Source organism: Myxocyprinus asiaticus, chromosome 32 (genome assembly GCF_019703515.2).
Source record: "Myxocyprinus asiaticus isolate MX2 ecotype Aquarium Trade chromosome 32, UBuf_Myxa_2, whole genome shotgun sequence".
Taxonomy (NCBI): Eukaryota; Metazoa; Chordata; class Actinopteri; order Cypriniformes; family Catostomidae; genus Myxocyprinus; species Myxocyprinus asiaticus.
Window position 1 is genome coordinate 13,664,662 of NC_059375.1, and position 14,980 is coordinate 13,679,641.

The 14,980-nt window shown below is 37.6% G+C and overlaps 1 protein-coding gene across 4 annotated transcripts in view; it reads left to right on the forward strand.

Annotated features, from left to right (window-relative positions):
- Positions 1 to 14,980, forward strand: part of LOC127422777 (protein TANC2-like) — a 173,853-nt gene that overhangs the window by 9,547 nt on the left and 149,326 nt on the right. The window lies entirely within an intron of this gene.

A 14,980-nucleotide genomic window follows, 5' to 3' on the forward strand; every position in this document is an offset into this window, starting at 1 on the left:
CGATATCCGGCCACAAGTTTGCTTATAGCATGGTGATCCCGTTCAGAAAATCGTCCAGTAACGGGAAAGCATCAAAGATATCATTGTCCAAGCGTGTTTGCCATAATGACAGTTTTCTGATCCATGCTTCAATCTTATCAGAAAGAGTGAAGAGCGATGAACTTTTCCTACTAGAAAGTTTTGGAGTTAGCGGGGAGTTTTTCTCCAAAAGAGAGATCCTCACCTCTTCTCGGAGCTCATACAGTCGACTGAGAACTTTTCCTCTGGAAAGCCACCGTACTTCACTGTGGAACAGCAGCTGCTGATGTTTTGCGCCCACCTCTTGACAGACAACTTTGAAAAGTCGTGTGCTTGTTGCGCTCGTTTTTATCGCTTTGACTGTGCAGACGGCTTCATCCATTACTTGTTTTAGTTCGGGTGGCATTTTCTTGGCCGCAAGAGCTTGTCTATGTATAATGCAATGTGTCCATACTGCAAGTGGAGCGACGGCCTGTACTTTTGTCACAAATCCACTGTGTTTACCGGTCATTGCCCACGCACTGTCAGAGCAAATTCCCACGCAGTTCTTCCACTCAATGTCATGTTCATGTACAAATGAATCCAATGTGGCAAAAGGTTGCTCACCTGTTGCACATTCAGGAAGAGGGCGACAGAACAGAAAATCCTCGTTAATTTGTCCTTCATCAACAAATCTGACGTAAACCAATACTTGTGCTTCTCCGGCAATATCAGTGCTCTCGTCAATTTGGAGAGAGAAAAAAACGCTCGATTTAACTTTCATGATTATCTGCATTCGCCCAATACGATTAGCCACAGTATCATTTGACACTGGAATCAATGTTAATTGATCAGCAGCACTTTGTCCACACATAACAGAAACAGTCTCTTTAGTGCAGGGTAAGAAAAACTTCTTACCTAAATTGTGTGGCTTCCCAGTTTTGGCAATCCAATGAGAAATAATAAAAGAGGCGCAAAGAGCCCTCTCATTCACCGTAACGGCTTTCTACATGAGTGATTTTTGACCACGTAACTCCTGTAGTTTTTGCTGGAAAAACTCAAGTGGCTTTGTCTGCAGTGATTCGTGTTTAGTTGTCAAGTGCCTTAGCATTTTTGAAGGTTTAAGGCTCTCCTTCACCAACACCTCGCTGCAAATCATGTGGTCGTGGATCCCCCCCCAATCTCTGGTCTGAGTAAAGCCATATTCCAAGTACTTATCGTCATATTTCCTGCTTTTGGCCTTCTTTCCTTGTTTTGACTGTTTCTCGGCTGGATGCTTTTTAGCGTCAGCACCAATTAAAAATCGTTCCATGTCTAATCAGCAGTCCAGCTATGATGACTATGAACCACAAATTGCTATGCCCATGTGACTACTTCCAATCAGCAGTTAATAAGTTATATCATGTCACCGGAAGGTGGTACCATTAGGTGAGTGTTTTATGTTCAAAATTAAAGTTTTTCCACGACCTCCCAGCTACCGCTTTGCGACCCCCCCAGAGGGTCGTGACCCCCAGGTTAAGAACCGCTGGTTTAGCCTAAAGCTTGTTCTTAGTCTTAGACCAAACACAATTTGTAGTTGATGCAACATATCCATGGACTTTCTCTTGTTCTCAGTGACAGGTGTATCTAGTGCTCCAAGCTTGAGAGACTGAGGGATTTGGTTTGCTTTCCTTGTCTAAATAAGTTGTGACACTTAGCTTGATGCCTGTGTTTCGGAGGGATCAACTCTGCTTGATGAACAGGAAAAAAGCCAGATAAGGTCTGACAAAGTGAGAAAGGAAAGTGTGTGTTCGTTTGTTTAGTTAAACATAAGACATGAAAGATGATGAGTGTTATGACCCCTTTGTTTAAAGAGGCCATTTCCCCTGGGAACCCAGTGTTTAAAGGGGACATACTGTATTTATTTTTCCCTGAAATCCACTTACAATGTAAGTCAAGGTTCCATTAGTTTCGAGTAGTCATACTTTTGACTTGTGGCATAAAGTCCGGTCCATATTGCAGCTTATTCTGGCCAAGAACTGTCCACATCAACTCTGCTTGATTAACAGGAAAAAAGCCAGATGAGGTCTGACAAAGTGAGAAAGGAAAGTGTGTGTTCGTTTGTTTAGTTAAACATAAGACATGAAAGATGATGAGTATTATGACCCCTTTGTTTAAAGAGGTAATTTCCCCTGGGAACCCAGTGTTTAAAGGGGACATACTGTATTTATTTTTCCCTGAAATCCACTTACAATGTAAGTCAAGGTTCCATTAGTTTCGAGTAGTCATACTTTTGACTTGTGGCATAAAGTCTGGTCCATATTGCAGCTTATTCAGGCCAAGAAATGTCCACATCGACAGATGAAGAACAACTGCATATAAACTGACCAACCACAGTTTAAATAGATGGGCGTGGAAAAAAACAATTTGTGGACAAATTCAAAATAATGTGGTGTTTTTGATCAACTGTACAAAAACACAGAAAAAAAGAAAATAGCAAAAATGTATTTAGACTTTGTAATTAGAATTTAATTCCATATAGAAGTAATAAGTACTGATTATTTCACAGACATCAAACACCAAAAACAAAGTGGTAAGTATAGTTCTGCTCGAGGAGTTTGAGTTTATTTGCTTCTAAACATCTTTAAAAAAAAAAAATTATGCCTCTACTAACTTGCCAAACTTGGCTTGGCCAACCAGCCAGCCAGTTTTGTATGTAATATGAATCAGACGGTCAATGAACTGACTGCGGGTATTGGTTTCTTGCATCAAAAACAGACATCTTCTGGCCCTTAGAATTCAACAGTCTGTTTTTGTTACTGTCACTTTAAAAGTTTTATATGTAAATGACTTCTGTTATAATTGGCTAAACTCCAGGAACTGTAATTCCTACTGTCATACATCAGGACAGGCCAAGTTGCTGAGTACTGAAGAGGTATTCACTGTAAAAAAAAATTCATTATATTATATAACATTATATTATATAACATGGAGTGGTGGTGGTGTAGTGGACTAAAGCACTGAACTGGAAGGTTGTTGGTTCAATCCACACAGCCATTGTGTTCTTGAGCAAGGCACTTAACTCCAGGTTGCTCCAGGGGGATTGTCCCTGTAATCAGGGCACTGTAAGTCGCTTTGGATAAAAGCGTCAGACCAAATGTAAATATATAAAACAATTTTTTTTTTTTTTGTTTCCATCCATTTAATGTGTCACGTTAATTCCTGACATTTCTATTCAAGTTTTCTGAGTTTCAACTTTGTTCTTAATCAGTAATCACAGTGGCAAGAAAAAGTATGTGACCCCTTTGTAATTAGCTGGTTTGCTCCATTAATTGGTCAACATTTTATCTCATCTTCATTAAAGCCACAAGTATAGAAAAACACAATGTGCTTAAGCTAACAACACACAAACAATTATAATCTTTCATATATTTATCGAACAAATCCCATTAACCCTCTGGGGTCTGAGGGTGTTTTGGGCCCTGGAGAAGTTTTGACATGCCTTGACATTTGTGCTTTTTTAGTTGCTTAAAAACATATTAATGGCTAAAGTCTGATAACACTTTTTTTGCAACAAAAATTATGTGAAAACCATCCTGATCACTCATTCATACAAAACAATATAGTAATTTAACTTTTGTATGACACTTTTAGTGTTAGAAAGGCCATATGCGAGGAGGCGTGGATGATCATGAATATTGATGTTATTCACACCTGAGGAGACAAAGACCCCTCCCCTGAGAGAGAATGAATGTGAGGAGACTTAATGATTGAATGTATTGTTTGTAGCTTATTCACAAAATCAATTTTAAGTTAAAAGAAGTAATCTGACTATACATTTTCTTTACATAAAGACTTTACTTAAAAACTTTAGACCTACACTACCGTTTAAAAGTTTATAGATCTGTAAGATTATTTTAATGTTTTTAAAAGAAGTCTCTTCTGCTCTCCAAGGCTGCATTTATTTGATCCAAAATACAGCAAAAACAGTGATATTGTGAAATATTTTTACAATGTAAAATAACTTCTATTTGAATATATTGTAAAATGCAGTTTATTTCTGTGATCAAAGCTGAATTTTCAGCATCATTACTGCTGTCTTCAGTGTCACATGATCCTTCAGAAATCATTCTAATATGCTGATTTTCTAATATGGGCATATTTACGGCACATTTTACACATTTACACCCAAACAGATATTTGCAAGCACAAGTTTCGTCGATGATAATGAGGCAGCATAAACACTAGTTAAAATATAATCTAAACATGCATATTATTTTTATATCATTTACATATCATATTGATATCATACAGCATACAATTTAAATACATGCTTTAGCAAAAACAACATTTAAATGTAACTAAAACTTGCCTATTAGGACATATTTCAAATTTCAATACTTTGAATACTGGCTGGCAAGTCTGGAAATAGTCCAGCTAGTAAAATATGTACATGTTTATTTAAAATAGCATGTCAACTAATATGTAAGTAAAGACTTACTCATCCGAAATTGTATCCTCGGCTAGATCAAGTCGCTCTTCAAAATGCAAATGTTCCTCATTGGATTCTGCTCTCCTTCTGAGGAAAATGTGAACTCTTCTTCACTATCCAGGAGCTTCCTCACCTGTGTAGCGTGCCATCTTACAAAAGTGTATGAACTTGATGCTTTTTAAGGCATTGTTGGGGGCGTTTACCATTTGCATTGATCGCCTCATCACATTACCATATGAATAGTGCGCTGTGCTGGTGGGTGTGATCACATTAGCGATAATTAGCTGAGCCAGGACAAACTGTACATGTTTCATAAAGATTACATTTCCGGAGAATATTTGTTTTAAATTTGAATTGTTTTATTTAAAAGTAGACATTTTAAGCTTTCTTTAGACATATGTTTCACGTTTGTGTGATAAGTATTCACAGAGTTTCAGTTCATTTTTGTGACGTGTTTCAGAAAGATGCTCACGGAGACAGAGACGGCTGAAAGCGCACCCTGTTTATTTTCTTTATTTTAAAAAAGCACAAGATTTTGTTGTCATTGTGAGTGTACACAAATAAAAGTAGACCGTTTATAGTCTCTAATGATGTCTTACACTTATCTGTATGCCCCAAAATGATGGAGTATTTTAAGTTGTTTCCGCTGTTATGAGGAAAATATCCAGCAGGACGCGCCGGTGTGTCCATTGACCCCAGAGGGTTAAACATTCACAGTGCCGTGGAAAAAGTAAGTGAACCCTTGAATTTATTAACTTGTTGATCCTCCTTTGGCAGCAATAACCTCAACCAAGTGTTTCCGGTAGCTGCGGATTAGACCTGCACAACATTCAGAAGGAATTTTGGACCATTCTTGCTAACAGAACTGCTTCAGCTCAGCCATATTCTTAGGATATCTGGTGTGAATAGCTCTCTTGAGGTCATTCCACAGCATCTCTATTGGGTTAAGGTCTGGACTCTGACTGGGCCACTCCAAAATGTGGATTTTCTTTTTTTGAAGCCATTCTGTAGTGGATTTACTTCGATGTTTAGGGTCATTGTCCTGCTGCATCACCCAACTTCTACTGAACTTCAGCTGGCGCACAGCCTCCCTGACATTATCCTGTAGGATATCTTGATAAACTTGGGAATTAATTTTTCCTCGATGACAAGCGGTCCATGCCCCAAAGCAGACCCAAATCATGATGCTCCCTCCACCATACTTCACTGTTGGGATGATGTTTTCATATTGGTATGTGGTGCCCTTTTTACACCAGACATAGCGCTGCATGTTCTTCCCAAACTATTTAACCTTAGTTTCATCAGTCCACAAATTTTTTTTCCCATCAGCGTTGTGGAGTGTCAAGGTTATCTTTGGCATACTTCAGGTGCGCAGCAATGTTTCTGTTGGAAAGTACTGGCTTCCTTTATGGTGTCATTTCATGGATACCATGTCTGTTTAATGTTTTCCGTATAGTAGACTCATGAACAAGGATTATAACTACTTCCAATGATTTCTTCAAGACTTAAGCTGTCACTCTAGGGTTCTTTTTTACCTCAATAAACATTCTGCAGTGTGCCCTTTGAGTCATCTTGGCTGAATGGCCACTTCTAGGGAGAGTAGCCGCTGTACTAAATTGTCTCCATTTATAGACAGTTTCTCTAAATGTTGACAGATGAAAATCTAAGCCTTTGAGATAACTTTGTAATTCTTACCAGCTTTATGCAAAGCAACAATTCTTGATTGTAGGTCTTCTGAGATCTTTTTTTTTTTTTTTTTTTTTTTGCGAGGCATGGTCCAGGTCAGCAGATGCTTCTTGTGAATAGCAAACTCAAAATGTTTGAGTGATTTTTAGAAGTCAAAATAGCTCTAACCCACTCCTCCAATCTCATTTCATTAATTGGATGCCAGGTTTGCCAAATTCTGACTCTGATTAGCTTTTGTTGACGTCATTAATTTAGGGGTTACCATACTTTTTCCCATCCTGTACTGTGAATGTTTGAATGATGTACAATTGTATTCAATATGTACAAGAACAATAAAATAATTTTTGTGATGTTAGTTAAAACAGATTGTGTTTGTTCATTATTGTAACTTAGATTGAGATCAAACCAGATTTAAAAAAAAAAAAAAAGATACATAAATGCAGAATTCCAAAGGGTTCACGTACTTTTTCTTGCCACTGTAATTATTAATAAACTTGAAAAAGGCATGATTGCAAATTTAATAAGAGACACTAAAAAACAAATTTACGTTTGAATAAAAAAAACTTAAATGATGCATTTAATAAAACTAACTATAGTATATAGCTATAATGAATGAACATGCATTTACATTTAATGATGACAAATATTAGAATTTTTGATCAAGTTAAGAGAATTGGAACTGTGTTTTTAATGTAAATGTTGGCTTTTTTTACATGTTAATTTAAGAATATCTAATGGCAAACAAAACCAGATTTTTCCCTACAATCAGAGCATTAGTACAGAACAGATTTTACACAGCAGGAAAACCGATAGCTTGGTCCATAATTAATGGAGGTCCCGGTTTATAGCCCTTTTATTTATTTTATTTTATTTGTAAGAATTACCAAATGTTAAACCACGGATGGCCCTCCAAAAAAAAAGTACCCTAAACACATTTATAATCAATAACTAAAACTGCCTTCATTATAATACAAACGGAATAGACTTCTCCTTTCCCTTAAATAGTTGTAATATAAATCTATAACATTTCAGTTGTTGTTGCTACAGTAATGGCACACATTATGTTTACAATATTGGGGCTGTTTGGCCTTACAAGATGTTTGACACTCTCCATACTCGTCCACACAAGCATGAAAATGAGCGCAACTCACGACATACGTTGCACTGTATGGAAAGCGAATTTAAAATAAAAATGCTTTGGGATAAGCCAGTGAATGTCTTAAGGGTGAGCCCACACACTAGATCACATTTTATTACCAAGGAAGAGCAGTCTTTATTCTCGCTTACCTGTGCGAAGTGGCCATTTATCACAAAATTCTGCAGGAAAAGAGTCGGTGGTTTTGCTGCCCCCCTTCCCCCCCCCGACACACACACACATAACAAGGGAAATGCTTTAATTAATGAAGGCAAAAAACAAAGATGGAGAAAGTTTGTCTGTCAGTCTGTCCTGTACATCTGTGTGATGCTTGGCCTGTGTAGGAGTCTGTGGTTTTGCTTACCAGAGAGAAGCTTCTTTACATCGGGTCGACTACATGTATCCAGGCTGCTGTCTGCTGCCCCCTCATATAGCCACAGAACTTTACCACACCGCGAAGGTGTCGGGTTTGTTCTACTCAGCCCATTTAATAGAACACTATTTTAAGCCCAGATTAATCAAATGTCTTTTCTTTCATGCCTCAGGGTCTGAGCAATTCAATTTGACATGTAGGGGCTGTTGTTATCACACATATTAAAACTGTGATGTTGGGCCTAATGTACTTATTGGAAACCATGTAAGGTCTTACCGACTTAATAGAATTACATTATTACACTTTTAAGCTGCCAGCTACCTTTCTTGCTATGCTGTCATTGTGTCTTTTAACATTAGCTTTACTGGCTAAATTTTTTATTTTAGCATTGACATTTGGAGGTTTGCACTCTATGTATCGCAGGCAAAGAAGGCGTGGCCGGATGTTGAGTGTGTGTGAAACCAGCAAAAAACGAATTGCCAAGCAGCCTCTTTTAAATGCTGCACTTCATACTCTGGGAAAGTGAACTTAAAAAGAAACTCACCGCTAAAATGATATCCCGGTCCATTGTGAATATTCAGTGTAGCTGTGTTCGCAGGACTGCCCACACAGAGGTCACTACCAAACCAAGCAACTTTCTATACATTTCTAGTATGGTGGAAGTTCCAGAACGGCTGACATGTTTAATAAGTTCTGTTCTCTGGTTTGTGTGCAGCTGTGTTATGTTCTGTTGTTACTATCACTGTGGAAGACCTTTTTTAGAGTAACAAAACAAGTTTTCGCTCGAACACCCCATCTCACAAGCGAGGGCTGTGTATTCTTCTGCTCTCATGCACTCTCATGAACATGCACAGATCAACGGGCAGTAAAGATTTTCACTAAATAATCTATTTGATTTCGGTTTGTTTGTCACCAAACCTTATCGTATGCCTTCAGAACAGGGCCAAGTCGCATACAATAATTCATTAGACTTCTGAATTAAACTTTTGCATTCTTTTTGAAGTTTGAAGTGGTGGTCACCATAAATTAACTTAATTGAAAGTCTGTACATGTAATCTGATTACAGGGATTAAAAATGTAATGCCTTGCACTACTTTTTATATTAAAAGAGTTAAAAGTATTCAATTTTAATAATTAAATACTTTTTAATTAGATATACCCAACAAAAGTTGTTGTAAAGCAACAATTACACAATAGTTATAATAAAGCTACTGTTATACTGTAATTGTAGTAGAGTATTGATGTCATTATATGATTATACTTTCATAATAAATTAAGAATACTGCTAATTTTAAAACTTAGCAACCACTTAGCAAGGCTCACATAAAACTTATATATATATATAAATGTCTTATAACCTTCAGTCTTCAAACTTACCTTCAGACTGTTTTAAAGTTGGCAAGGCTTTGCCAAGCCACTTGTTGAAAGTTTTCTTGATAAAAGTACCTTTTGTAGTTGCAATAGTGACTTTTGTAAAAGAGAACCATGACCACACATTTAGTATATCGGAGTGTTTTACTGAACAGTACCACATTAGCTTTATTAATTTGGATTTAAAGTGTTCCGATTTTGCCCCTGTTGTTAATAATGTGGTATTAATAATTGTTTTCAAAATTTATTTTATAATATTGCATAATATTTTTTGGTTTAGTCACATAACCTGAAATGTGTTTCATCAAGTAACAAATAAATGAACTGGATTTATTTATTTTTTAAGTCAACATTTTTATTTAATAGGCCTGAATCAATCTGAATACATTAGGTTTCACCATTGAAAGTCATTTTGAAGGGTCAGATCAGATAGAAATAGCTCTAAATGTAATAACCGCACATTTTCACTTTTTAAAGTGTAGGCTTATTTATTGTATTTCTTCTTTCTTGTTAACATAGAAAGAGGATAGTGAGATAGTGAGATGTTAAAAATGAGCTACTGTAGTGTATTAGGAGAACCCAAGAGCATAATGAGCTTCTGTTTTGGTAATAAATACACCACTTCAATTCCCTAAATGTGTTTTTAAGAGTCACACAAGGACCTAAATTGTGCCTCCCTTTAATGCGCTTAATTTATGATGATGCATGTATCTAAAAGCTGTTAATGGTAAAAACAACAAAACCAAATGTATTTTGAGACATAGACAGCATTTAAAGCCTAAAGCCTTGCCCCAATGCTTCAAATTACACTCTAGATCCACAGTGAGCATCATTTGTGTCTCATTAATGATGGCTTTCGGCCTTTTGTAACATCAAAAGCAATTAGCTGATTACATGATGTGAGAACAGTCTGTATGCACAGATATGCAATCACAGCATTCACTAATGACTCATGATTTTCTGTTAGATGGAAAAGGTTTCATTGCACATCTGATGTGTGTTTTGGTTGGAGTCAGGCTGTAATGTGTCATATTTGCATTTGTGATTCAGATGGAATTCATTTTTGAAATGATGTTTGAGTTGCAGTTATTATGCCCGCCATTTCAGTGTACTGATAGAGGCCTGTTAGTTTTTGTTTTACTAATGTAGCAGTGTCTAGTGTGTGGATCGGGGCGTTATAGAATGTTATGTGTTTTGGTGTGTGCCTCAAGAAACCCATTGAATTGAACAAGACTTAAAAATTTGAGACATTTGTAACATTATGTATGTATATAATTTAAAGGAATTTAATATTTCAGTGACCGTTCTGAACAGTGCGTGATCAGACTCTCCTCATTGTATTAATTCTCATTTTCTTTTTACGTTGGATGTGTTGCCAGCAGTACTTGATCCACCAACTGTTATTTTACTCTAAGGTCTAAACCCACAATGAAGGTGCACCAGGCTGCACAAGTTACGATATTCAACAAAAAAAATACAGCAATTACAGACATTCCTATCTGGATGGGATTTGATTTCTCAGCATACGCCTGAGTTAACTGAAGAACAGTAGGTAATTTTCTCTGCAATTTTTACTGAGGTTGTGTGTGAAAAACACAGCCATGTTGAATTCAGATGGGATTAAACAAGCATTTGCAATACCTCATGAGAGAAAACTGATCCTGTCTGAACGGGGCTTATGCCTCTATTTGTCATAAGGGCAGTTTAGGTGACCCCCAAATTGGATGAAGGAATATGATGTTTCAATCAATTACAACTTCAAAAACATAGCCATTTGTCCAGTTTTTATTTTCTTTGGTCCAGAAAAAAAGGGATAAAAGTTATACACCCTTTAAATAAGTGGTAACTTGTGTGATCATTTGAACAGTATTTTATGTGCAGGCTCATGCACTTCAGCTGTATTTTTTAAAGAAAATGGCATTTATCACATGCTTTTTCATCCAAGGCAACATTAAATGGACTAAAATTGCAGAGACAGTCCACCTGAAGCAGCTTTAGATTAAGTGCCTTGTTCAAGGACACAACAGTGACAATTCTTTCAGTATCTCTCCAGTTCTCAGGTTGCCCCTGTGCCAAGAACAAAATCTGTGAATGCAATATATGTGTTTGCACAAGACTACCACTACCAAAGTGTCTACAGCCTTGGTAATTGCAAGGTTAGGTGTGAAGATTGGTTTTGTGCCACTAGTGTCACCAAACTAAATAGCTAAAATAATGACTCCGAACTCTCACTCTGTCTTTCATTGGTCGTCCAAGCACATATAGTCTTACCCCTGGTTGAGCCAATGCTGCCATGTCAGGCTAGTCTGGATGCTCAAACAAACATAGCAAAGTTTTAATAGCGTCACAGAGCCGGTGTTCACGGTTTATGCAGTAATCAGGCTATTATTGGCTTACTTATAGTTGTCTCTGAATATAAAGCTAGGATAGGAAAGTATATTTACATTGGAATAAAATACCCATACCCATACCCAGTGCTGAAAAAACACCTCACACCAGTTTAAGGTGGTATGCTGGTCTTTGCTGATCTAGCTGGTCTCCCAGTCAGACCAGCTGAAAAGCTTAGCTAGGCTACCAGATAATCACTTTAGGCTGGTTTAAGACATTTTTTTTTCTTTTTTTTTACATTCAGTCATTTAGCAGATGCTTTTATCAACAACAAAAAAAAAAACTTATAAATGAGGAACACAGCAAGCAATTTGTCATACAGAAGTCAACAATATCTGCACCGCCATGTTCTCAAAGTGGCTGGAGTAGTATAGAAGATAGTGTTGAAGAAAGAACAAATTTTATATATAAATATTGTTAAATTTTAAGTAGGTGCATTTAGTGTGGATTGATTAAGTGCTTTTGGAACTGGTTCTTGAATGTTGTGATGGTTTCAGCAGAACGTGTGGTGGTTGGAAGCTCATTCCACCACTGAGGAACAGAGAAAGTGAATGATCGTGAAATAGACTTTGTGCCTTTATGCGACAGAACCCCCAGGCGTCACTCATTCATTGACCGCAGAGAGAGAGTTGGGACATAGACCTGGAGGAGTGAATTGAAGTAAGAGGTATTGTGCCACAGGCTGTCGTGAAGGCCAGATCTTTGAATTTGATGCGGGCAGCTACAGGTAACCAGTAGAGTGAAATCAAAATGAGGTGATGTAAGCCCTCTCTGGCTGTTTGAAGACCAGATATGCTGCTGCATTCTGGACCATCTGCAGTGGCTTAATCGTGCTTGCTGGATGTCTGGCCAACAAAGCATTACAGTAGTCCAGTCTTTAGATGACCAGAGCTTGGACCAGGAGCTGTGGAGCATATTCAGACAGGAAAGGTCTGATTTTCCTTATGTTGTAAAGTGCATACCTGCAAGATTGTACGGTCGATGTGATGTGGGCAAGTTGAGCTGGTCCTCTACCACCACTCCTAGGCTCCAGGCTGTTCTGGTTGGTTTAGTGTAGTTGAACCAAGATGAATAGTGAGGTTGTGGTCAAAAAACAGGTTGGCTGTGATCACAAGGATTTCTGTCTTGGCCAGGTTGAGCTGAAGGTGACGTTCCTTCATCCAGGCCTATATCTCAGAGAGGCAGGCAGAGATACGAGTGGAGATGGTGGAGTTGTCATGCTGGAATGACAGGTAGAGCTGTGCATCATCTGCGTAGAAGTGGAAGGAAAAGCAATGTCCCTTTATTATCAGTAGGAACTTTTTTTCTTGTTGAATGGTCTGGGAATACAGTGCTTTATGGAGGTGTAATTTCAAAGTTTGAAGGGGGTCATGTCATGAGGAATAACATTTTATTTGATCTTTTGACATATTAGAGTTTATTGTACTATAAAAACAGACAGTAAGATTCAGAACTCAAAATTTCCTCTAGTCCAAAAAAAACAAAAAAACATTCTCTACTTCTGCAACTTCTCTACGCCACTTGGGGGCCTTCATTTATGCATTACTACCTCATGAGACAGCATGAGATCAATGCCCCTACATCATCACTTTTTTGGTCCGCCCACTGGTGCGCAGTCAGAGTGAATGATAAGGAGAAAGCTGGACAAGGACAGCCATTGTTACACACTTAGTGGGACTATTGCTGTAGTTGTTATTTAATTAACAAAGAGATTGCATTGTCGAGGAAGATACTAAAACGTTTAGCCATTCCTGACTGTGAAAATGTAGCATGTCTGCATAGCCTTCTGAAGGATGATAAAGTTAGGATAGAGTGGCTGAAGTTTATTTTGAATAAAGTTCCTGATCGTGTCAATGTGGGATTCTTTTTGGCACATTTCTCTAAGGATTTTATTGAGAACTATTATGATTTAGATTTTGCAAAGAAACTTGCTTTTCAAACTATGGAGTAGTGCGATCAGGACTCCAACACGGAGCGGATCATGCATATTACACGTAAAGAAAAACATAATTGCGCGTGAAATATTGATGTGAGTTTAAATAATTTTATTATGTAATCAGAATGTGTAACAGAGTGCAATGAAAGACAATGGTGTTGTACAAGCTAATGGCTGCCATCTCATCTGTCTTGTGTTAGCCAGGACGTCCCGTATTTTGGCTGAAATAAACACATCGGGACGCCCTTATCCCCTGTTTAAGCAGCAAAACAGTCGAAGGTGATCCCCTTCCCCCTGTTGACTGGCGAAATGTCCAGACTCCCCACCCAGCAATCACCGTACATCCTATTACACGGGATATGTATTGAAGCAGCTACACAGAGGCGAACACCTGGGTCAACTGTCCGTTACAGCTGGATACAGATTTATAAACTCTTCACATTCACTGCTTGTGTTACTCTGGACTGTTTTGACTGTTCTCAGTTTTATATAGCATTAATGTATCACAAAATCTTATATGCATAATAAAATAAGTATTTGGGAGCAACAGTATGCAGACTTTCTTCAGTGTTCGAATTTTTATTTCAGTCGGTAGTTGTAGTAGTTCGATTGCATGCTTCACATAAATTGGGACATACTGTAGCTTTTTAAGTCAGGACCACTTTGTCAAATGAATACATGACTTGAATGAATCATTTTATTAACTTTGACAATTTAAGTAATCTGTTGGTGTTGGTGGTATGGTTCTATTTTGTTACCGCCACTTTTAGGTTAGGGAGGTACATTTTACTCATTAAAACCTCCATCTAAAATTCACCTCAAAAACCTTGTCTGATTAGGACACAATTTCACTCGCTTGTGGCATCCCCCACTGGACATTTCACTGGGAAACTGCAGCCAAATGTGTAATAAGGCAGGTAATTTTGTTTTGCAAAAATGTTGCTACATTCACATAATTTTCATGAGACCAGGCTGTTAATTGTGGTGTAGATCGACGTCAGATAACAACGTTTATTCAGTGCCATTAACGTTGACGCATCAATGTTGACTTAACATTGTTTCAATGCTTGTTTGCTGTCTTGGTAAGAGTAAAGAAAATTCTGAAAAATATACTTATGTACTATGTGCTTGTACTTCAACGTATGGCTCTTGTTGCTAAAAGTGTTTGGGTTATGAAAAGGCTGACAAAACAGGGTGTGATGTTCCTACAAAAGAACACTGTTTTTAGGATAAAGATCTCCATTCACTCTCCAACGTTGAGGGGAGGGTCTCTGATTTAATGTCTACAGTACAGACACCAGTACTGTTTATCACTGTATATGCAAACCACAGAAACGTCTGCAATGTAGATCATGTGAAACACGCACATCTGAAATTCATTTACTACAGGTATACAACAAAAGTGATGCTTATAAACGAGGGCCTCAATCTAAGAGAAACCAAGTTTCACTTGCAAATGCACTTTAAAAACTTGTGATAATGCCATCAAAACTGATGAGTAATGTGTTCTAATTTTCTGATGAGTAATGCTTTATTATCTTCAGTCACACTGGTGGCATTGGTGTAATGTATTTAATTGTATCAGAAACAGTCTGTCATTTTTTAGCTTGAAAATGACATAAG